Here is a 24,144-nt window from a genome sequence, read left to right as displayed (position 1 = left end):
GTTGAAATCACCACATATGAGGAAGAGAGAGTTGGGATGGTAGATATAAGTTGATCCATATTCTCAGACAGCGAGATGTAGATGGAGTCATCAATGTTTGGTGGACGGTACAACACACATATGAACAAAAGGTGGGAGCGAAGGGGAAGCCGTAGCCAAAGGTATTCCTGGGGGTGAGGTGTAGAGAGGGCAGTGCAGGGCGAGTGAGGAAGAGAGTTTTTAATAAAGATAGCAACCCCACCTCCAGGACGAGGCTCAGCTCTATCATACCGGAGGAGGGAGTAACCTGGGAGAGATACCAAGGAATCAGAGACATCATGAAGGAGGAAAGTTTCTGTTAAGCAGATCACGTCTGGTTTGTCAGAAGCAACCTGCATGGAGAGATCAGACAAGTTTGAGTGAAGGCCCCAGATGTTTGAGGTCCATACTGTTAAGGAAGAGGAAGGGGGAGCATCGGATACAGAACAGGGGGGGGGGGGGGGTGAGCGGTATGGTAAGATGTGGAAGAGGAGGAAGAGGTAGGGAGAGCTGTTGAAGGTGTGTCAGAGATTACAGAATAGCTTGGAGAAAGGGAAGAATGGGACGAACAAAAGGTTTGATGGTGATTGGGTGAGGCGCAGTGAGGTGTTATTTGACGAGGAGGAAGAGTGAGGCAGAAGGTTGAGGGAGATGAAGGTGAAAGTTGGAAGGGGGAAGAAGCGGGGAGGACGCTTTGAGGAGGAGGGCTGAGAGGGGAGTCTAGGAGGGGAGGAGCGAGGGAGAGTCTCGGAGGGGAGGGGTGTGTGGGGAAAATTTGAAAGGAATGGGTGATTGGGAAGATTTGGAGGGGAGGGGCAAGGGGGAAGATTTGAAAGAGATGGGTGATGGGGATGATTTGGATGGGAGGGGAAAGGGGGTAGATTTAGAGGGGAGGGGTGATAGGGAAGTTTTGGAGGGGAGGGGTGATGGGGAAGTTTTGGAGGAAAGGGGTGATGGGGAAGATTTGGAGGGGAGGAGCAAGGGGGAAAATTTGAAGGAGATGGGTGATGGGGAAGATTTGGAGGGGAGGGGCAAAGGGGGAGATTTGGAGGGGAGGGGTGATGGGGAAGTTTTGAAGGGGAGGGGTGATGGGGAAGATTTGGAGGGATGGGGTGATGGGGAAGTTTTGGAGGGAAGGGGTGATGGGGAAGATTTGGAGGGGAGGGGTGATGGGGAAGATTTGGAGGGGAGGGGTGATGGGGAAGATTTGGAGGGGAGGGGTGATGGGGAAGATTTGGAGGGAAGGGGTGATGGGGAAGTTTTGGAGGGAAGGGGTGATGGGGAAGATTTGGAGGGGAGGGGTGAGATTGGATTTTGAAAAGTGTACGATTAATGGGAAACGAACATTAATTGCAAAATGAGTTTCTTGAGACATTCGAGTCAAAAATACGTTTGAGGACGCTGAAGGATGGGTGGAGTGCTGGAGAGTTTAGGGAATGAATGAAAGATGCACTATAAGAGATGGAATTTTTTTTTGGAATTAATAGATTTGGTGAGCAAGTCGAAAGCATCCATTTATAGAAGAAGAAGAAAAAGGTGTTATAGAATATGACAGAATACAGTTCTTCAGGGGACAGATGAGACATTTTTTAACAACGTGATCACGTGATCACAAACAACGTGGTAAGATTTCTCCAAATTTCATTCAGAACACCTCGAGGGACCCTGACTACTTCAAACACACATCAAATACACCTGACAAATAAGCAATTTCCCAAGGGCACAGGTCTGAAAGCCACACATCTATTTCTTTATTTAAAATTTTTAATGGGAGTCTTTTTCAGATTATTTTCTGAATTTGTTTGAGTCGAGGCTTGAACTATGTCAGCGACAGTCAAAAATAATAATAATAATAATAACAACAACAATAAACATAGGGGCAATACCCGTGTGGCTCACCTGGTATTATGAACAGTATACTACACAACAACAAACAACATGCATTTTAAGGCCATTTTCAGGAAGGAAAAGCAGCCAAACCGAGAAGGGCAAAGGGAAGAGCTCAAAATGCAAAAGCGAGAGGTTTTACTCGCGGTCTTCTGATGTCAGCTCTCCTCTCCACCAAGCAGTGCATCGTTTCCTTGTCCGTCGCGCCTTTACACTTCACCGGCGCTTCTCCTCCAATCAACGCACCGCATCTTCGTTATGCTTTTGCGCCCTATGCACTGATTGGCTGTCGTGTCATCGGTCAGTGCCCAATCAGTGTGGCACGTCCCACACCTTCCTGCTCTCCAATCACGGGGAAGCTTTCTGCCTCTCCCCCGACCAATCACAAGTCCTCCCCCAACTCTGCCAATCGGTGGTCTAGTTGTTGCTCGCCCCTCCTCCTTGTCAATCAAGAGCTCTCCTGGGCGTGGCTCTCGGCCTGCCTTTGCAATGTCTGCTTGCTATGCAAGCTGGCGATGCGGCTGGCTGCGGCTCCATTGGTGGTGCCCCGAACTGGCTTCCTGTTGGTTCTTCCGGTCAGTCATTGTGAGAGGGGAGTTAATTAATTTGTGTGTATGCTCTAATGGGCCGAACTAATGTATGTAATGTATTGCCATGAGGGACAAAGGACAGATCACAGTTTGACACACGGGGGAATTTGCATAATCCCGACTCGACCGAGCACACGATCATCCTTGTATGACCACAACTATACACGTAATCCAACATTCGGCGAGACAGGTACCGACATATTTACATCTAGATGGTTCTTCTTCTTCGCGACAGTCGGAGCATGGTACCTATTCAGATCTACCTAAATCTATATATGCTCCTACCCCACCGACAAAACACACAATATGTTATTCTGCATGGAGAGTTCTTTACCATGAGCCATGTCTCAATTTTTTCGATGCAGCGCTTTCGGAGATATGGAGCGTTTTTCGGTTTTTCCAAGATGGCGCCCCTACCACAAGACATATGACATCATAATTACAATCAAAATAATTTTACAGGAGGAGGTGCACCGATGGTGAAACTTTCCTGTCAATCGGCCCAACAGTTGTAGAGAAAATCATATTTATTCTGTGTGGACAAACAGACACACAAGCAAACACATAAATGAAAGATCACTCACAGAGCGACACATGGCAAAAGACAACAAAGTAGAATGGCACTCAGGAGAGCATCCTTTTACCTCACAAATAATTGGTGGTTGAATTATGTGACCTGATGTGCAAATCGGCTTCAAATTTTAAGTTAATTAGATGAAAATTGACAATTTTAGAAATTTGGCCAATGTCTATGTTGGCCTAATTCTAAATTTAGCCTACCTTTTGCCTATGTTGACCTCAAGAATAGTTGGTGGTTGGTTTCGATAGGGTGATATGCAAATCATATTCAAATTTCAAGTAAATCGGATGGAAATTGAGGATTTTAGCAATTTGAAATGGTTGATGACGTTTGGCCTATGTTGAACTTTTGGCCTATGCTGATCTCAAAAATAGTTGGTGGTTGAATTCAATTCGCTGACATGAAAATCCAATTCAAATTTCATGTCAATCGGATGAAAATTTACGATTTTAGAAATATGAAAAAAGTGGCTGACCTTTTTGCCTATGTTGACCTTGTGACGTATGCTGATCTCAAAAATAGTTGGTGGTTGAATTCAATTAGCTCATATGTAAATCCCATTCAAATTTCAAGTGAATCGGATAAAAATTGAGGATTTTAGAAATTAGAAACAAAGTAGTTGACCGCAGGCCAATGTTGACCTTTTGGCCTATGTTGATCTCAGAAATAGTTGGTGATTGAATTCAGTTCACTGATATGAAAATCATGTTCAAATTTCAAGTCAATCAAATGAAAATTGAGGATTTTAGTAATTTGAAAAAAGTGGTTGACATTTGTCCTATGTTGACCATTTGACCTATTGACCTCAAAAATATTTACGATTTTGTCGAACCACGGACCCTACCATTTGGTGAAGTTTCGTGAAGATCCGTTTGAAATTGTGACCTGTAGGTAAGTATAAGTTAGCGGACAGACAAACAAACACACACACAAACTGGGGAGTGATCAACATCAAATTTGTGGCCAAGTATCAAACGGACACAAATGCAATACCCTCGACACTCTGGCAAGGATAATAATATCCTCTTTGGGGTATACAGATTACAGACGATCTATGGTCTGGTCTCAAAAACATTGGGTGTGTGTTCATTTCCCAAGTTTCTTGTGGAGAGATCGCAAAGTGGTTCAAGCAAAAACGCCATTCCAAACCTTTAAGGAACAGCTGGCTTGACAAACGCTAGCTAGCTGCTTGGTAAAGGAGCACAACCCGGGCTTCTTCCCTTTCAGTTTCGTGGTAAACAGCAGGAGCGAGTTTCAAAAGTTCGCTTCGAAAAACGCCCGCCACGTTAGTGCCAGGAAGGGTCATGTTATTTCCCTAACATAACATGACCTTTGTGGGGTGGATAGAGTACCGTAGATCTTCGCTCAGTTCTGTAAGTAAAACTTACCTCACGGATGTCGTGATTCCTCCAAATTTCTTAATTTAGTGTGTCAACAGCATTAGCGACTGTTTAAAAAGCGAATCAAACGTGTTTGTGGTTTATTATATTTTTTTACTTCCGGTAGAGGCCGTAGCTCCCATGAAAATGCCATGATAACGTATTTATAAATGTTGACTCGACGTTTGCTCAAGGAGGATAAACCTCTTGGGGAGGTGGGATATTATTGGTATTAATATTGTTTTGTCATAACATAAATATTATGCTATTAATATTATCATTACTTTTATTATTAGAAGCTGCCTCGGAAAAAATGCCACGATAAAACTAACTTAACATCAATATACACCTCAACATGCAAGCCCATTGACGGTAATGGCGGGAAATACCCGCTCGGGGAGAAACCCCTCTTGGGGAGGGGGGCAAATCAATGCGCTACAACTTTCATTGTGTAATCCTCAGTCATCCTGTCAAGGTTGGTTGAGATTGGATAAGCAACTACGGAATGTATCGCAGTCAAAAAATCATCAGACAGACAGACAGACAGACACCAAATTGCGTATTTTAGTGTGATTATTTCATATCAACCCGATAATCACAACAATCATATTCATGTCCCATTGTCCCATACTCGAGGCAGAGCATATATTTGGCCACAATGTTGTTCCACAATGTGTGCAGGGTGCCAGCGATATTTTGCCTCCTCTTTGTGAAGAACACCGTGGGATCTTTAATGTCCTACAACTAATTCCAACATATGGCTGACCAGTTTAACATCGATCCGACGGATGAGTTGATGAATCCGAGGGACAAGTTGATGAACACATTGATGAATCACACTGCCTATGAAACACAAGAATGACAGTTTAGAGCTGGGCTGAGATTCAAACCCAGGCTTGGCAGCTCACATCAACGACTGTAAGATGTCTCATGGGAACTAAAAAGGAGGAAATAATTGATATTATAAATAAATAGAGTAACACCACCCATTATGTCGTCACGCAATTATAGCAATACCCGACTTCCGTCGCCGCAACTCACACTTACGTTGCTTTATAAGCCATACCTTTTATTCTCGAACGTTTTTGGAACTTACAAGACTGATACAAATGCCATACTACATCGCAAAGTACTGTTACGTTTGTGGAGGGTAAGCAGTGATCACTTTAGTTCAGGTAGAATGTGTCGGTAATATGATCCGATTGTCGTGAAGAAGAAGAAACCCCATGTAATAAGTAGGAAAATTGTGTAGACTGGACTGTCGTGTAAGCTTGTATCTTTGTCCCCATCAGAGGGGTGGGGCTAGTTAATTAGTGAGGGATTATGGGTAAATTTATTCCCTGTAGGGAATGGTCTTGGTAATTTATTCCTCTGTTCCTTATGACACAGCACTACAAACTGTGGTCAAGCCACGCAATCGACACCCTAATTAATAACGCTAAATAAAAACTAACCGGAAGCCAGGCATGAAGCACTACCGCGGATTACCCCGACTTGGTGAGCACACAGGACAGGCAGGGCCATGAGACACGCCCTGAAGGTCAGTGATTGGTCCAGGATTTGATTGGCACAAGGACTGGTAAGAAGGGACTCGCTGATTGGTGAAGCAGGCAAGGATGACGTCAGAGCCACGCATACAATGTAGGTGGAACGGCGGACATTCTTCCTTCTCGGTTTGGGTCTGGTGGTGAACAAAAGTGTGCCGACGTCTCCTCTTGCGCCTTCTCGTTTCGGAGTTTGTTGGTGAACGGTTGCATTTTGGTCTCTCTCAGCATCGCACTTTTATCACTCTCCGCATCGACGTCCTTCTGGTTCTTCTCTTTGTTGTGAATCTCATTGTGAACGGTCGTGTTAGGACATCTTGCTGGAGGTCGTGAGAAGGAAGAGCTGCGGTTTTCCCAAGCAAGAACGACGAGTGGATAGGCGTTGCCTGCTCGCTGCAGCTCGACGAGGCCAGGAGTGAACGCACCGGGCAGCGAGGCCTGATTACCCGACCACGCGCTGAGCGCCAACGAACGTGCGTTTTCCCGCCAAGGCGTCTGACGATTTCTGACGAGATTTCGGAGACGCTCAGAGTCAAGTGCACACAGACACATATTTATTTTCAGTTATTTTATCCCTCGTCTGTATTTGGGTCTGTATTTGGGGGCACTCCAATTTAGGAATTTAGTTTATCGTATATTTTCTTTGTCACCGGCATTTCTTTCATTGGACATGTTTATTCATACATTTTATATCCTGTGTCATTTGAGTGGATTTATTGCAGGGTCGATGACATTGGGTGGACTCGTGCAGGTAAGCGCACCTCGGCATCCTTCCCCCTCTGTTACGGATTTGGCCCTTCCCTGGTTGTGGTTTTCATCCACTTGAAACATTTCTGGTTATTTATTATTATTATTCTTATTGGGGTTTGAAGGAAACGGCGATTATGGTTATTGTTGTTTAAGGGAAATGGTTATTGTGGTTAAAAGGTTAAAAGCGCTCATGGAAAAACGAGACAGGAAACGGGATCGAGCACCGGAAGACGATGATATAGAAGAGGAAGAAGACGTGAGGAGATAGGGAAAAAGGTGTCTTGAAGCTCCGTACCAAGCATGGTCGAGCGTACATCGCGAGTGAACTTTGAGTCCTTGAAAGGAATTTCGTGCGATATCTGTTGTCGCTGGAGTATTGAGAAGCCTGCATAGTCAGGTATAGGCAAAGAGGTTCCGGAGAATCCTCGCCTAGAGGCTGCGGCTCGAGTAAGAGCCGTCCGCCATTTTGCACCGCGCGCTGCGTTCACCGAAAAAGGTTTTGGTACGCGTCAACTTTTCTCACCCTCCGGCCGTCTGCCGGGGATGTGTGTGCGCGACAGCGGCGTTTGAAGATTACCCTGCGGTTCGCTGGTTGAACGGTGAATGTGCACGTCTGGATCGCGTCTTTGGGATTTCCCTGTCCGCCGCCAGTGTGCTGTTGGTTTGGACCACGTGACGGTCCACGCCTTGCCTACACCTCCTTCATCGCCTCTTCGCCGGGGTCCCCGTTGAGTTATAGAGGCATTGAGGAGTGTTCTATTTCGTTCACTGGGAACGCCGTGAGTGAGATTACCTTAGAGGATGGTACCATCTTAAGGGATATTGAGTGCACTTTGATTGCTATTGGTTGTACCTTTATTATTGTGTGTGATTTTTAATACAACATCTGGTCGTTTATAATCCTTGGTGTGGTTTCACTGTTGATTACGGACACGGAATCATATATTTTTCTGCCGTGGCTCCTCTCGGGGTTCGGAGGTATACCCAGACCAGGAGGTTGGGGAGGAACACGTAACAGAAATTGGGGGCTCGTCCAATTGACTCGTGGGCTCGAAATTGGGTCTTCGTCCGGGATATATAAAAAAAAATATATATATATTCCTTAAATTTCGTACGGGAAAGAATTCCCTAACATTCCCAGAATTCCCAAATTTGGAACTTTTTCCAACATTCCCAAATTTTTCCCCCAAAAAAATTGGTGTTTTTAAATTTCTTGTGTGAGGGTTAACAGGTGCTAACAATAGTCACCATGGAGTTTGACGCAGAGAAGCTTGCAACGACCCCTCGTGAGGCACAGTTCAGAGCGTTACTAAAATCGGACCTCTTGGTATTGGCCAGACATTTTTGCTTGGAGGTTCGAACGAATATGAGGAAAGCAGAGATGCAGAGATTGGTGATAGAATCGCTGGTGGGACAAGGAACATGGGAAGAGGGAGCCTTGGATTGGTTACCCGAGGAACAAGAAAATGTGGAGCTCCGGAAACTGGAGATGCAATTGCAGAGCCAGGAAAGGTTAAAAGTAGAGGAAAGGAAAGCAGAAAAGGAAAGAGCAGAACAGGAACGAGAGCTCCAGGAAAGGTTAGAAGAGAAAAAGCACAAGAAAGAGCAGAGGAAAGGAGAGTTGAAAGAGAACTCGAAGAAAGAAGAGAAGAGAAAAAAGCAGAGGAAAGGAGAGCTGCAAGGGAACTCGAAGCAGAGGAGAGGAAAGCCGAAAGGGAGTTAAAGGACCATGAAATGGCGCTTCAGCAGGAAATTAAACTCAAGGAGCTGGATTTAAGGAAAGAACGGGGAGAGGTACCATCCATGCCGACTGGTTCGACACCTAGTCAGAACACCTGGGATGTTGGCAGACATGTGAGGCTGGTTCCACCCTTCAATGAAAAGGAGGTAGCCAATTTTTTTTCACACTTTGAGAAAGTGGCTCAACTGCTAAAATGGCCTGAGGAGTCCTGGACCATTTCAGTGCAAAGTGTTCTGATGGGTAAAGTTCAAAATATTTATTCGACTTTACCGATTGACCAATGTGCAGATTATGAGATAGTGAAAAAAAACATTCTCAAAGCCTATGAATTGGTCCCTGAAGCTTACCGGCAAAAATTCTGGAATGCCAGGAAGAGGGAGAGTGAGACCCATGTGGAGTTTGCCAGAATGAAAGAAACCATGTTTGATAGGTGGTGTGATTCAAAAGGGGTTGGGAATGACTTCGAACTATTGCGACAATTGATCCTGGTGGAGGAATTCCAACAGTGTGTCCACGAGGACATTAAAGTACATCTGGAGGAAAGGAAAGTACCAAAGTTGTATGAGGCAGCAACCATGGCAGATGACTATACCTTAACACACAGGATGGGGTTCCACAAACCTAACTACTCGCCTAGACTTAGCCAGGGGAGCTATGGTACATCAGGGGTGGAGAACGAAAATTCATGGGGGCGGCCTCAAGATGACTATGAGGACCACTCTGATACCACGACTTCTAGAAATCCGAAGACAACAGTTCTAAGGCAGACGTATCCTCCGGGGGGCTCGAGGCAGACCACGAGGTTCTCCTCCAGGCCTACTTGCGCTTTTTGCCATAAACCTAGACACTTGATGTCCCACTGTTATGCTCTGGAAAAGGGAAATCAGGAGCGGAGTTCGACTAGTACAACTCCGAATGCAATGGCAAATGTGAGAAATCGCCCTCAAAAGGGTTACCAACCATTTATTTCAGAGGGGTTTGTGTCACTGGAAGGAGACTCGACTAACCCGAGACCTGTTAGGGTATTGAGGGACACAGGAGCACATCAATCTTTTATGCTTGAAGGCATTTTGCCATTGTCAGAGGAGACGGCAACTGGTGATAGTGTTCGTTTACAGGGGATTGGTGGCTGTGTTAGAGCTCCACTTCATGTCATCCATTTGGAGTCTGATTTGGTGTCAGGACCGGTCACCGTAGGTTTACAAGCCACTCTTCCTGTCGAGGGAGTATCTTTTGTTATCGGGAATGATTTGGCCGGTGGTCAAGTTTCTGGTAACCCGATGTTTGTTGAAAAGCCTAGTAGGAAGTACCCTGAAACTAAGTGTCAGCACACGCAAGTCAGGGATGGAGGCAATATTGGCAAGCTCTTTGTAGGGGGACTGAACTTCAAAACAAAGGAAGATGTTCTGGAGTCTGCCTTCAGCAAATATGGACCGCTTGTGGAAGTGCTGCTGATAAAAGACAGGGAGACACAAAAGTCAAGAGGGTTTGGCTTTGTCACGTTTGAAAACACAAAGGACGCCAGAGATGCAGAAAAGGATCTGAATAGCAAGGAGTTGGAGGGTCGGACCATAACAGTAGGGAAGGTATTTCATAGGTGTCGAGGGGGCTACAGAGGAGGACAACGGAGTAGTAGTTTTGGTGGTGGCCGCAATCGATATTATTATGGAGGCTCCCAGAGTTACGGCAGCTCCCGAAGGAAGGATTATCAGGGTAGTGGCTGAGAAGGAGACAGCTATTTACGTGACTACAGTGACAAGCGGTCCAACCGTGATTATTACAAAAGTTAGAAAGAGTTGAAGCACTGAATACTGCGGAGCAGCAGAGCAAAAATTCCTACATGGATTAACCGTGAACGCCACGTTCCTAAAGGCGTCCATGTAGTGAACTTCCCTACACGGATTAACCGTGAACTCCACGTTCCTAAAGGCGTCCATGTAGTGAATACTTCCAGGCCTCACCACCCAACCACCTGGCTTTCAGCTCGGCCTCCCGGGGAAAAGTGCTGTAGATTTGCTTGACTTTGGATTTTGATCACTACCCCTTAACCTTCATTCAAAATAAACTAAAAGTAAAAAAATCCGAGGGTGATGAGATGGAGTTTGGCTTTGCAGGAGTCTAACTGGGAAATTGAACATGTAAAGGGCAGGGACAATGTCGTTGCTGACGCTTTGTCCAGAGTGAATTAACTTTGGCAATCTCTGTGGGTTGTCGAAGTTTTGTTGCTTTATTTTTGGGGAATATTGAGTATTGTTGCTCACGGGAATTGATGATTTGGGTTGTGAGTTTACCTTTGTTGGTTTCAAGAGTTTGCCTGTAAAGAAAGTTTTCGCGGTGTTCAAACTTTCTTTCTTGAGGGGGGGGGGGGGGGGGGAAGTGTTACGGATTCGGCCCTTCCGTGGTTGTGGTTTTCATCCACTTGAAACATTTCTGGTTATTTATTATTATTATTATTATTATTGGGGTTTGAAGGAAATGGCGATTATGGTTATTGTTGTTTAAGGGAAATGGTTATTGTGGTTAAAAGGTTAAAAGCGCTCATGGAAAAACGAGACAGGAAACGGGATCGAGCACCGGAAGACGATGATATAGAAGAGGAAGAAGACGTGAGGAGATAGGGAAAAAGGTGTCTTGAAGCTCCGTACCAAGCATGGTCGAGCGTACATCGCGAGTGAACTTTTTCTGCCGTGGCTACTCTCGGGGTTCGGAGGTATACCCAAACCAGGAGGTCGGGGAGGAACACGTAACACCCCCCCCCCCCCCCCCACCACCGCTGACATCGTCACATCGACCAATACCCCCACATTATTACATCATTACACATGCAGCACTTGTGCCATGTTTGATATAAATCCATTCAGCTGTTCTCAAATGTCACATTATTACCTAGCATGACCTGTGAGCTCACCAAAATCACAAAATCACTGAATTTCTCACATTTGATGCCAAAGTATAAGCACTTCATCTTTGCATCATTATGTATACGTGTCACAAGTTTGGAAAAAATCCCATCACCGATTCACAAGTTAGAACAGTGACAGATTTTTTACTTGATGGGACCTCTGACCTTTGACCTTGTGACCCCAAAATCGAATCAGTTCATCTTTAACTCATTATATATACCTGCACCAATTTTGACTAAGATCCCTTCAGCCCTTCTCAAGTTAACGTGGCAATGAAATCCTTTCACGAACGGATGCACGAACGTGTGGATGGCCATAGGGACAGAAGGACATCCGGAAGGACAACCTGAAAACATAATGCCTTCGGCGGCGGAGGCATAAAAATTGTGTTGATTTACCTCATTTTGATAATCGTCGCACTTTTCAGGAAAGCATCCATGACTTAAACAGAGCAATTACTGTGAAAAGGTAATCAAATGTTTTTCTTACCACGACCTGCCCCACATCGTACTCTTCATCCTCATCACTGAAAGTACTCTCATCACCTTCACCATGACGGAGAGAAGATCCCGGAAAGAAGGGTCAAAATGAACATAAAACAGATATTGTGACAGAAAAATATGAATGGACAGAATATCACCGTGTTCAGATGTGTGTGCATTGTGGAAATGAGACATCAATTTCATCAATTAGTCTTTGTCTTCTTATTTGCCAGCCAAATGTTCACATACCATATCCCTTCGTAAGCGGTCAAGGGCTCAGAACATGCATGGTCAAGGGTCTGCAATCTCTGATTGCTCTTTCTAGTTGTACTTGTAAATGAGATGATAATTCATTTTGTGAAAAGATTAAGTCTCAAAACTCACCAGGACATGGCTCTTCCTCAACAGATTCATATTTCACTTTAGGCTCAGCATTCCTGCAGAAAATAAAGATTTTGTGAAGCTGTCATCAAATAAATGTCACATATAAGAAACAATGTGAGAATAAAAGTGCAGTCACGGAGGTGAAAATCAGACTGCATCGGGTATTTGTGTTTTCTACATTTAGACAGCAACCAACACCACTACCGTGTGCTACCCTACCAAGCATCTTCAAATACAATTGACAATGAAGCCAAGACGCATGAACTGGTAACGAGGGAGTGAATATCACCAAAAAGTTTTCTTTAAACCACACTTTTTTCTTTCCCCTTTGTGTCCCAAGCTCCGACACTCACTTCTGAGCTGTCTAGCCTGGGTTCATCGAGAGTTCTCGAGAATCCTGAATCCTAGAGAATTCTGAAGTTCTGACGGGTTTGTAAAGGCTTGTAAAGGCTTGCAAATGATAATCCTACAGGGTTCTAAAGGGTAATTCTTATGGGTTTATTTCTCTCCGTGTTGGTTGTGAGGCCTCACAGGCCTCCGGTGTACATGAACCGCTGCAAGTTACCAGCGTTGGTGCTGTAGTTACATGAGTGGTTGCACGTGTGGATATTTGGAGAGGTGAGTGTTTCCTGTGAAGAAGAAAACAAGACTGAAAGTCTACCAGCAGTGTAGCCATTGTAATCAAATATACACTCGAGGAAGCTTGACAATTACCCCTTGGATCAAATTGGAATTACCCTTTGGAACGCATTAGAATTAAACACGATGAGTTAGTGGTTCTTCTTCTTCATTTTTGATGGATGGACATAGCTTTGACGGAATTGTTTGATTGCAGACATAGCTCACTTTCAAAAATGTCAGACCCAAATCTTCACCAAAATTTGATCATTTCATCCTTGTCACACACTCAACCTCTCCATCACATTTCTCAGAATATGTCCACAACTCTTTGAGATATCCTGTTCACAGACAAACAAACAAATAGACAGACAGGGGTGACATCAACATAACCTATGCCCACCGTTGGTGGCAGAGCTACAAACATGGAGAGACAACGGATCTCATCTGAACCCTAAGCTTTGATAAACTGGAAAGACATATGGCACGATTCAAGTCGAACGCACTCGGACCTGGAAACGGAAGTTCATGTTTATTTTGTTCAAGACTTGCCCTGCTGTCCTATTATATGTTCACGTACTCTATCCGATGCTCTTCCATGAGACTCCAGTTTTCAGAGAAACTATAAGAATGGAACATGTAAAAAGAGAAAAAAAGGAGTGCTGGTTACCTTAAAAATTCCACCGGGTCATTTTCCTTGAACCAGGTGTGGTTCACAATCTCCTGCAAAAAAATGGATGTGTTGGATTCAAATATAAACACGATCAGGAATCACCTGCACTGGTGAGAAACTGCATTTTGATGCAATTTTCAATACTGCAGTTGAAAACTGTATCATTCCCTCACCGTCATAGTGGGCCTCTCCATTGGATCCCTCCGAAGCATCGCAGTCAGAAGGGAAACCAATGTTTCCCTTGCAAAGGTTGGTGAACTGTTTCCCACATTGAAGTCAGTTTTGTCATGTGACGTCTGCAAAGAAGCAAAACAAATGTATTTGTGACCGAATCCGAAACAATCGTTGCAATCGAATACTTACATTTGCATAAAAAGCATATTCCAAACAAGCACTCACTACTGCCATAACCAAGGTTTGACTCAATACTAACAAAATACATTTTCATTCATCAAATAAGTTATGGTGTAAACACACAAAAGTTTTTTTTTTGCTGAAAAATAAACCCTCAGCTCAATAATTGGATATTAAGTACAGTATATGTGGGTTTATTTGGCTGAGGGCGAGGAAAGCGAGGACAAGGCTGCTTATTCCTGACACAGTGCCGTCAGAAAGTATTCACACCCCTTGACTTTTTTCTAATATATTGCTGTGTCACAGGCTGAATTTAAAATGGATTACATCGAGATTTCTTTTGTCACTGATCGACATACAGTGCATTCAGAAAGTATTCAGACCCCTTCACTTTTTTCACATTTTGTGAAATGTTGCAGCCTTGTGCTGAAATCGTTTAAATTCGTTTTTTCCCTCATCAATCTGCACTCAATACCCCATAATGACAAAGAGAAAACAGGATTTTAGAAAGTTTTGCAAATTTATTAAAAATAAAAAACTGAAATATCACATTGACACAAGTATTCAGACCCTTAACTCAGTACTTCGTTGAAGCATCTTTGGCAGCGATTACAGCCTCGAGTCTTCTTGAGTATGACGCGACAAGCTTTGCACACCTGGATTTGTGGATTTTCTGCCATTCTTCTCTGCAGATCCTCTCAAGCTCTGTCAGGTTGGATGGGGACCGTCGGTGGACAGCCATTTTCAGGTCTCTCCAGAGATGTTTGATTGGGTTCAAGTCAGGGCTCTGGCTGGGCCACTCAAGGACGTTCACAGAGTTGTCCATAAGCCACTCCTGCGTTGTCGTGGCTGTGTGCTTCGGGCCATTGTCCTGTTGGAAGGTGAACCTTCGGCCAAGTCTGAGGTCCTGAGCGCTCTGTTTCAAGTTTTCATTAAGGATATCTCTGTACTTTGCACCGTTCATTGTTCCCTCAACCCTGACCAGTCCCCCAGTCCCTGCTGCTGAAAAACACCCCCACAGCATGATGCTACCACCACCATGCTTCACCGTTGGGATGGTATTGGGCAGGTGATGAGCGGTGCCTGGTTTCCTCAAGACATGACGCTTCGAATTGAGGCCAAACAGTTCAATCTTGGTTTCATCAGACCACAGAATCTTGTTTCTCACAGTCTGAGAGTCCTTTAGGTGCTTTTTTGCAAACTCCAAGCTGGCTTTCATGTGTCTTTCACTGAGGAGAGGCTTCCGTCTGGCCACTCTGCCATAAAGCCCAGATTGGTGGAGTGTTGCAGTGATGGTTGTCCTTCTGGAAGTTTCTCCCATCTCGACATAGGATCTCTGGATCTCAGCCAGAGTGACCATCGGGTTCTTGGTCACTTCTCTTACCAAGGCCCTTCTCCCCCGATTGCTCAGTTTGGCCGGGCGGCCAGCTCCAGGAAGAGTCCTGGTTGTTCCAAACTTCTTCCATTGAAGAATTATTGAGGCCACTGTGCTCTTGGGAACCTTCAATAAACCTTCAATGTACCTTCAATGTAGCAGCATTTTTTTTTGTAGGCTTCCCCAGATCTGTGCCTCGATACAATCCTGTCTCTAAACTCGGCAGGCAGTTCCTTCGACCTCATGGCTTGGTTTTTGCTCTGATATGCATTGTCAGCTGTCAGACCTGATATAGACAGGTGTGTGCCTTTCCAAATCATGTCCAATCAATTGCATTTACCACAGGTGGACTCCAATCAAGGTGTAGAAACATCTCAAAGATGATCAAGCAAAATGGGAGGCATCTGCGCTAAATTTCAAGTGTCATAGCAAAGGGTCTGAATACTTTTGGCAATGTGATATTTCAGTTTTTTCTTTTTAATAAATTTGCAAAACTTTCTAAAATCCAGTTTTCTCTTTGTGATTATGGGGTATTGAGTGTAGATTGATGAGGGAAAAATGAATTCAAACAATTTCAGCAGAAGGCTGCAACATAACAAAATGTGAAAAAAATGAAGGGGGTCTGAATACTTTCTGAATGCACTGTATATTAAGGTATTTTCCAGTGTATTAATCGCACTTATTTATCTGCAAAAAAAGTTAAATGTTGGGGGTGCAGTAAATACACAGATATAGAAAAAAGTCTCAAAAACAAGCAATGCTGAATTTCAATTATATTCCAGTTGTCACATATTCCAGCAGATCTACATTCTACATATCAGAGAACGTTTAGAGCTCCAGGGCCGGGTTTACAATGGCTCCTATGGCACCTCAGTGCCAGGCCCCCATTCAGAAGGCACCCATAATGACCAAGGTAGATTTTTTAAAGTGTATACATTGCGCTATGTTTATTTAGAGATTATGTGTAGAATATAATACGGCTTTAAAAAAATAGGGACAATGCCCCTGGGCGCAGGCTGTAACACAACAAAATGTGAAAAACATCAAGTGGTATGAATACCTTCTCAAGGCACTGCATGTGAAATACTCAAGACTCCCTTCACACAACACACCATTCGCATCAGCACCTCCTACACAGCACATTCATGATCATGATACCATTTTCAACAATACTCACTTCAATAATATTTCGTCCATCAAATTGAAGTCCAACAAATAATTTTGTGAACAGGACACCAAGTGCCCACACATCGACTGGGGGACCTTCGTAGCCATGTGCTGTGATCTCTGGTGCCATATAGCCACGTGTGCCACAGCAGGTAAACATTTTCTCATCACGTGTGAAAAAAGGTCTGGCACCTTTGAAGTCGACGACCTTCACGATCCAATTAATGCTGAAAAGCACGTTTTGTGTCTGGAGAATAAACAGAAATCAATATGTTAAAATATATAACATATTTGGTGACAAACTATGTTGAAGGAAAGATGCAAATTTAAATGGGATGGGAAGTCAGGAAAAAATTCCAGAAAGAGAAAACTTTAAAAAACATCCTCTTCCAATGTCAGTCATGAGTTCACATAAAATGGAGGAGATTGAAGCGAGAGCAGATAGCGAGGAGTATAAACGATAGAGTTGCAGGAAGTGAGACTTTGTTTGCCTAAATGAGAGGAATCGAAGGTCACAAGATGTAGAGGTGTGAAAGGAAAGAGAAAATCGGAGGAAGCGTCACAATCTCGGAAAAGGACAACATTGTATCAACAAAAAAGAGCGATCTGAAGCAGGGAATGAATGAAGAGTGTTCTGTGCGGATAGAGATTAGGGATGGGAGACAATTTAGGCACGTATAATGAGGCTCTTGGGGTGACGGAAAGTAAGATTAAAAGGTTCATTTAGAATTCAGAAAGGATTGTGGTGAGGGAAGAGTACTGATTGTGGGTGATATAAATGTGCCAGGGAAAGACTGGGTTCAGAAACAGGGAAAGGGCAGAGGAAGAATTTCGTGATCTTGCCCAGGATTGCCTTTTAATGAGTTCGTCGATAATCCAATGAGGAGCGGGGTGTTCGACCTCTCATGAGGTAATAATCTGAACACGGTGGAGGAGGTTGAGGAAGAACAGCATTTATGGACAATTGACCAAAACCGAGTGTGTGTAAGTGGATTCTGATCCAAGATTGAGATTGTAGGATGAGGTTACCAGACGTCAGGAAGTTAAATTGTGAGAGTTTGAGGAGAGTTTCCTTAAATTTGGATAAACTACCAAGAGGACAATCAGTTTCAGAGAAATGGGCAACCTCCAAAGAGGAAATGTACAACATCTTCACAATGTCGCCGTGAATAGAGATATCAAAATTAAACACAAATTCCAACAGTGGGGGCTGTATTTTTCACACAATACAACCGAGCTGGATTGGGTATTTAATTTTGATATCTTACTTTATATTTATATTTCAAGTTTAACTCATTATATGATGAACACAAAAAGGGTCCATATGTGACAGATCCCCCCCCTCTTTTCGTCCACTGTAGGTCATCACCCAACAATATGAATTTTGTTCTTTCCTGCCTCCTCCACTTCCCACTCCCATTCCTGCCTTTGCTCCACCAAAAAATGGTTTTCATTGGAGTGTTATGCAGAACGTATCACGGTCTGCACTGGTGTAGTTGGTTACCTTTATATCCCTGTGCACAATTTTCTGGGAGTGCATGTACTCAACAGCATCAGCCATCTGGGGGGAGGAAGAGATGAAGTGTTCAAACATGGACACAGATTGTGGTTGTTAAGATTTTACAATTTTGAGTGCAATTCTTTCTGTCATATTTCAAACCACATCATGAACATCACACTGAGGCTGAAACCAACTTCAGCTCACCTGCTTCATGGGAAACCACAACTCTTTTTCTGTAAATGTCCTCAGAAGATTAATATGGGAAGCGAGTGAACCTGCACACATCAGACAGCAACATTCAAGGGCAAGGCAATGAGATTTTTCATTTTTGAGAAACGAGTAAAGGAAAAGTTGTTTTGTTTTTGAAGATTTGAATGTTTCATTGCTAAACAACATGCATTTTAAGGCCATTTTCCCTGCTAGAGCGGGGGTTAGCCTTGCGGTCCCCATGACAATCTTCTCCATTTTGCCCTATTTTCTGCATCTCTCCTTGTTAACCCCCTTGCCTGCATTTCTTCTTCCACCATCTTTAGCCAAGTCTTTCTCGGTCTTCCCCATCCTCTACTTCCTTCTACATTAATTCCCATCACTCTTCTCAACCAGTCACTTTCATCCTTCCTCAACACATGACCAAACCATCTCAACCTGTTCCTCTTCACAGCATCAATCACAGGCAATATTCCCATCATCTTTCGCAATTCACCATTTGTCTTCCTCTCTCTCAACGATACTCCGCACATCCATCGAACCATTCGCATTTCCACCCTTTCCAGCCTTCGTTGCTGCTCTACGTTCATTACCCATGTCTCGCTCCCATAAATCATAACACTTCTCACACATGCAGCATACACCTTTCCCTTCAGCTTCAGCGACACTCTCCTCCTCATCAGCACGCCACTCAGTTCCCGAAACTTCTTCCATGCACATCTCACTCGAGCAACCGTTGCCGAGTCTGATCCACCTTCTCCATTCAGCATGTCTCCGAGGTAGCAAAATGTTTTCACACCTTCCAGCTTCACGCCGTCTCCAAGATCCAACTCAACATTTCCTCCATCTGCAGCTCCCTCTGTGCACACCTTACATTTGAATGTAGCTGCCACACTGGTAAATGACCCTCTCAGACCACTACATTTTTGGTGAACCCACTCAGCGCACATTGTACATTGAATGGAGTTAACTCCGACACCCTTCCTGCACACAGCACACGGCCACTTCCCAGTTCTTTCCACCTCACCTCATGCTTTACCACTTGCCATCACCTTCGTCTTTCCGATATTCACCTTCAGACCTTTTGTCTCCATACATTCCTTCCACTTGTTCATCTTTTCCTTCAGTCCATCCATACTTTCCGCAATCAACACCAGATCATCTGCATACAACAACTCCCACGGTAAACCCTCCTTTACGTTCTGAGCCAGCACCTCCATCGCAGCTACAAATAGTAGTGGACTTAGTACCGACCCCTGATGCACTCCCACCTTCACCTCAAACTCACCACTGTTCCCGTCCTTCGTCCTTACAGCCGTGCGCGCTCTTTTGTACATTGCCATCACTACTCTGATCAACCATTCCTCCACTCCTAACTTCCTCAATGCCCATGTCAATACTTTGCGTGGAACCCTATCGAATGCTTTCTCCAGATCAACAAACCCAAAAAACAACTTCTTCCTCTTCTCCATGTACTTCTCCTGTAACTGCCTCACAATGAAAAGCGCGTCTGTCGGTCCTCTTCCTGGCATAAATCCAAACTGCATTTCGTCGATGTTCACTTTCTTCCTTATCCTCCTCTCCAACACCCTTTCCAATACCTTCATTCCATGCTCCAATAACTTTATCGCTCGGTACGAGCCACACTCCAGAGGGTCACCTTTCCCCTTGTATAGAGGGACGAGGGTACTCGGTTCACCAAGAACTTTCCAATCATCATTTTCACCATCATCAACCTATCACTCACTCTAGTCACACTCACCACACTGTCGACAAACTCCTCAGAAAACAGGACACCAACACCATTCACGCCCTCCGGGCACCCTTGCCACGTAGACTTGTATTTCTGTCCCTGCCTACCCTTCACCATTCTCACACCACTTCCCTTCCATCTCGTCTCTTGCACACAACATATGTCCACTCTTCGTCTGACCAATACTTCCACCACTTCTCCTGATCTCCCTGTCATTGTCCCTACATTCCATGTCCCAAACCTCAGAAACCGATCTCCACTTCGGGCTGCACCCTGCCCATATGTCGTTGTAATTGTCATGGTTCTCTTTTTGAGGCAATGTTTTTATGGCCGGATGCCCTTCCTGACGCCAACCCTCTTAGTCGTCTCTTACGACACGCAGGGATACGGTGTACCTATTCTGACCAGGGTACACACTGGGAAACGTTTAAAACATGGAAATTCTGGAGGGGGGGGGGGGGGGCGTCAGCGTCACGGCTGCGGTTTAAACATATTCCAACAATATCCAAACAGAACCATGGAAACCATGAAAAACAATCTGGGAAAAGTCTCCAAGCGAGAACGTGGATTTGAGAAAGAAGGAGCAGAGGCGGAAGAAAAACGAGATACAGGGGGCGGGGCACAAGTCGAGACGAGGAGGAGAGTGAACAAGTACGTGTCCGGGAGGAGAGAAATAATCAATATAGAATTATTTGTCTATCCGTTTGTCCTGTTTTTAAAAACGCCGGACAAAGGGTAAGATGCCTGCGAGAGGCAGGGGGGAGAAAAGAAAATCAAGGAAACAAGCAAATACTATGAAGGAAAGAACTTACACTCACAAAACACCGACGGGGGGAAGGGAGCCCAGAAAGACCAGGCCGCGCACGACGCGTGAATAAAAAACGACCAATCACACACAAATCCACAACAACCACAAAACCAAAACTAAACAGAAACACACAACAAAACAACCAGCGGAAACCTGACAAAGACACGAATGGGAAAACACTCAAACTTCGATGCCGTGGAGAGCTCGAAGCAAGCCTCGTCGCCCGAGGGACCGGAAGCCTGAGCTAAAATAAACACAAAATGATAAAGATAAAAATTTGCATGCAAAATCAAAGGTCAGAGAAGAAAGAGCAAGGTGACAGAGGGCCACAGTTGGACACAATTAGGGGAAAGAATGAACAAGAAAAGTGGAGCAAGATAGGGAGAGAGAGATAGAGGGGGGAAGAGTAAACACTGGACAATGGAAGGGAAGGGCAGAATGTAAAGAGGGTTCATGGGAAAAAAATATCGAAGAAAGGATGGAGGGTGACATGAGATGGTGACCACATGCACTAAGTCTTCGAGGGGAGAATTTGATTGAATAGTTGCAGAAAGGCAGAAAGGCAGTTGCAGAGGGCAGTTGCAGAAATGTGAGAAAAGAGGAATAAAAAGTGGAGGTGTGCGTAAAGTGTGCACTTTGAGTTGAACCAGGAAGGGATTACTGGATCTACTTGTGTAGTGAAGGATCGGGAGACTTGTCAGTCTCTTCCAAGACACTCTGCCTTTTGACAGGCCGCATAAATGAGAAGAGCCACCCCGTCTGCCATGTTAGGAACTGGCAATGTGTTTCAGGCTCATCACGTGATAGGATAATTTTGAGAGCTTCTTATTTAACAGAAACCAAATCAGTTTGTGATGCTGCTATCTCATCACCTAAATGAGAGGTAGCCCAATCACAAACAGGTCTCCTGGATCCTGTGGAATATAAAGCTCTCAATAGGTCTCCATTGGACAACACAGACACAGTGTAGACTATGAGTTTAAGGAATTATTTGGAATGATGGAATCTGCAGCTCAGTTTGGGAAACAGTTTTGATATGTGATCCACGTCATGGCTGATGGTGAAGCCTATAAAGTCAAGAAATCGAACCACTTCCTGTGTTTGACCAGGAAAAAAAGATCAGTTGGTTGTTTTTTAACAATCGTGCCGGAGTGACAGAGTGAAACTGAGATTTGTCAGAACTGAAAGAGATGGTCAAACAATCAGGATATCATCATTCATGTTTACTAATTATTAACTTATTTAGCTACTCAGGTGAAGATGGACCTGATCGACACAAACAGTGCATTTTCAGCAAAATGACGTCAGAAACCTCACCTCTTTCCACATACTCCAAAATGAAGACGATGCGCTGACTGTCTCGATTTTTTGGCTGGATGTCGAGCAATTTTACTGAAGGGAAATGAGATAGTGGAGCATTGGTTAATATGGCATAAGAATCTTACCAAAAGTCAAACACCTTTAAACAACATGATCAACATGCACATTTTTTGTGATGACAAGTAGTCAACAGGTGAGCCTCAACATAATCCTTTCACCATCACCATTCATGATCTTGTATGTAAACATTTATCTGGGTGGTGTGTGTACAAATCGCAATTCGTATCGAGTAGACTTAAGTTGAGGCAAACAACTGATCAGAATTCTTCCGAGAACACGACATTTGGCGAACACACAACTCAGATGCGGTTGGCTCAGTATATTTGATTTACAGTGTGTTGGAATCTCATTCTTGATGACACAAAAGCAAATGAAAGTGAAACGCAAAGAGATGAAAAGAGGATCCGGTTTCCAGCAGCAGCTTCTCATCTTCTCTTCACTTGTTTGGCTTCATGAAGCCTGGTGTTCGCTTCACCGTTAATGTTGCGAGCTGAAGATCTTCTGTTGTTGAATTTGAGCCCATATTACGCCCCAGAAATACCACCTAGTGGGTTGACTTAGCCTGTTATCCTTCAGACGTCGCAAAATGAGTACCGGCCTACTGGTAATAGGGGCACTGCATCAGCAGCACAGCCACAATTCTAGAACGTGATGCAACCAGCAGCCACATGCTGCATACGAAACAACAACTCTTCCCATACTCGCTAAAACCATCCTTATTCAGCTTGTTCAACATCTGTGTCCTCTTCCCCCTTCTCTCACTCTATCTTCCGTCAAGTGTCGTCCTCTTGCATCCATTACCCTGCTATCGGTGAAGTACCAGTCTCATGTTGAGATCTGCACCCAAACTCAAGAACTCAAGTGTGCTTCCTTTTAATTCCGATGCACCATCCTGTCAAACCTCCAAGACAAATAATGTCTTTCTTGGTATTTGTTGCAAATTTTAGAGGTCTTTGAATGAAATAGAACTGCATTTCAATATCAATATGTATATTTATTCTCTAAAACTAGTTGTTCAATTCTCTCTGAGACAGGAATTGTGATGATGGTCATATTATTGCAAGTACTTTTCAATTTTGTTCAGAGATGTCATGATAAAGAAGAAGAACCACCCAATTTCGGCTTCAGAAAAAAATTTCCAACATTTAAATCAAATTTTAGTGTCACCACGGAGTGGAGGGAATGTTGCAGAGAAGAACGAATGGTCACATGCACTTGCAAGATGCAAAATAAATGAAATACAGTAGCTGGTACGTTTGTGTCCAACAACTTTGCCTGCACAGTCCAACAACTTTGCCTGCAAGGTTTGGAGGTTGCAAAATCGCAAAAAATTAACAGGTAACTTTTCGATGCCAAATTTGGCATCAGAGCCCTTTGTAGCCATAGGCAGGTCCAAAGCACAAGAAAAAAAGAACAGGACTTGGACTCGGAATGCTCAGTGCTCAGACTTGGACAGCTTGGACAACTTGGATTCTGACTCGGACAAGGTGGACTCGACTACAACACTCAAGGTGGTGGGAGGAACCATCCTGGATAGGTCGCCACTCTAACACAGGATAAAAGAGTGTAAGAGACATTTCTATTGAAGAACAAGCAATCCAAAAGGGGGCTGACAGGATGGCCTAGAGCTCTAGACGTTTGCAGACTCGCCTCAAGGCCATCTTGCCTGGTTTGGAAATCTGCTAGATCCCGTCTGCTAGAATTACTTGGTGGACGCTAAAGACCCACGGTGTCCTTCGCGCAGAGTAGGCGAGCTATCACCAGCACCCTAGCCAAGTTACAAATTCCTGTCCCAACGACTGCTGGGAAGGCAATGGCGAGCCATCCAATTCCCTTGCTGAGGAAGCTGCTTTGGTGGCACCGGCATTCTGTGAAAGCGGATGAAGAGATAGAGCTGAAAGATTTTTTGCAAACTTGAACTGTGGCTTTGATTGAAGTTGAAGAAAAGTAAATGGTTGAGGAAAGTGAGAAATTCGTGCCACGGAAGCACAATTTGCAACTTGTTTTTTTCACAGTGTTAATCAAATTAAAGACCAATTACTGCACTGAA

At 44.2% G+C, this 24,144-nt stretch overlaps 1 long non-coding RNA gene across 1 annotated transcript; it reads right to left on the bottom strand.

Annotated features, from left to right (window-relative positions):
- Window positions 1–16,596: 16,596 nt before the first annotated feature.
- LOC144889011 (uncharacterized) lies at window positions 16,597–18,215 on the bottom strand. The gene is made up of 3 exons (XR_013621522.1): window positions 18,151–18,215; window positions 17,950–18,006; window positions 16,597–16,692 (listed from the first exon to the last, which is right to left on the bottom strand). It is a non-coding gene; the product is annotated as an uncharacterized LOC144889011 (long non-coding RNA).
- Between the last annotated feature and the right edge of the window lie 5,929 nt (window positions 18,216–24,144).

This window comes from Myxine glutinosa, unplaced genomic scaffold (assembly GCF_964187855.1).
Source record: "Myxine glutinosa unplaced genomic scaffold, kmMyxGlut1.1 SCAFFOLD_559, whole genome shotgun sequence".
NCBI lineage: Eukaryota > Metazoa > Chordata > Myxini > Myxiniformes > Myxinidae > Myxine > Myxine glutinosa.
The sequence above is the reverse complement of the archived record's forward strand: the minus strand, read 5'-3'. Positions and strand labels throughout refer to the sequence as shown.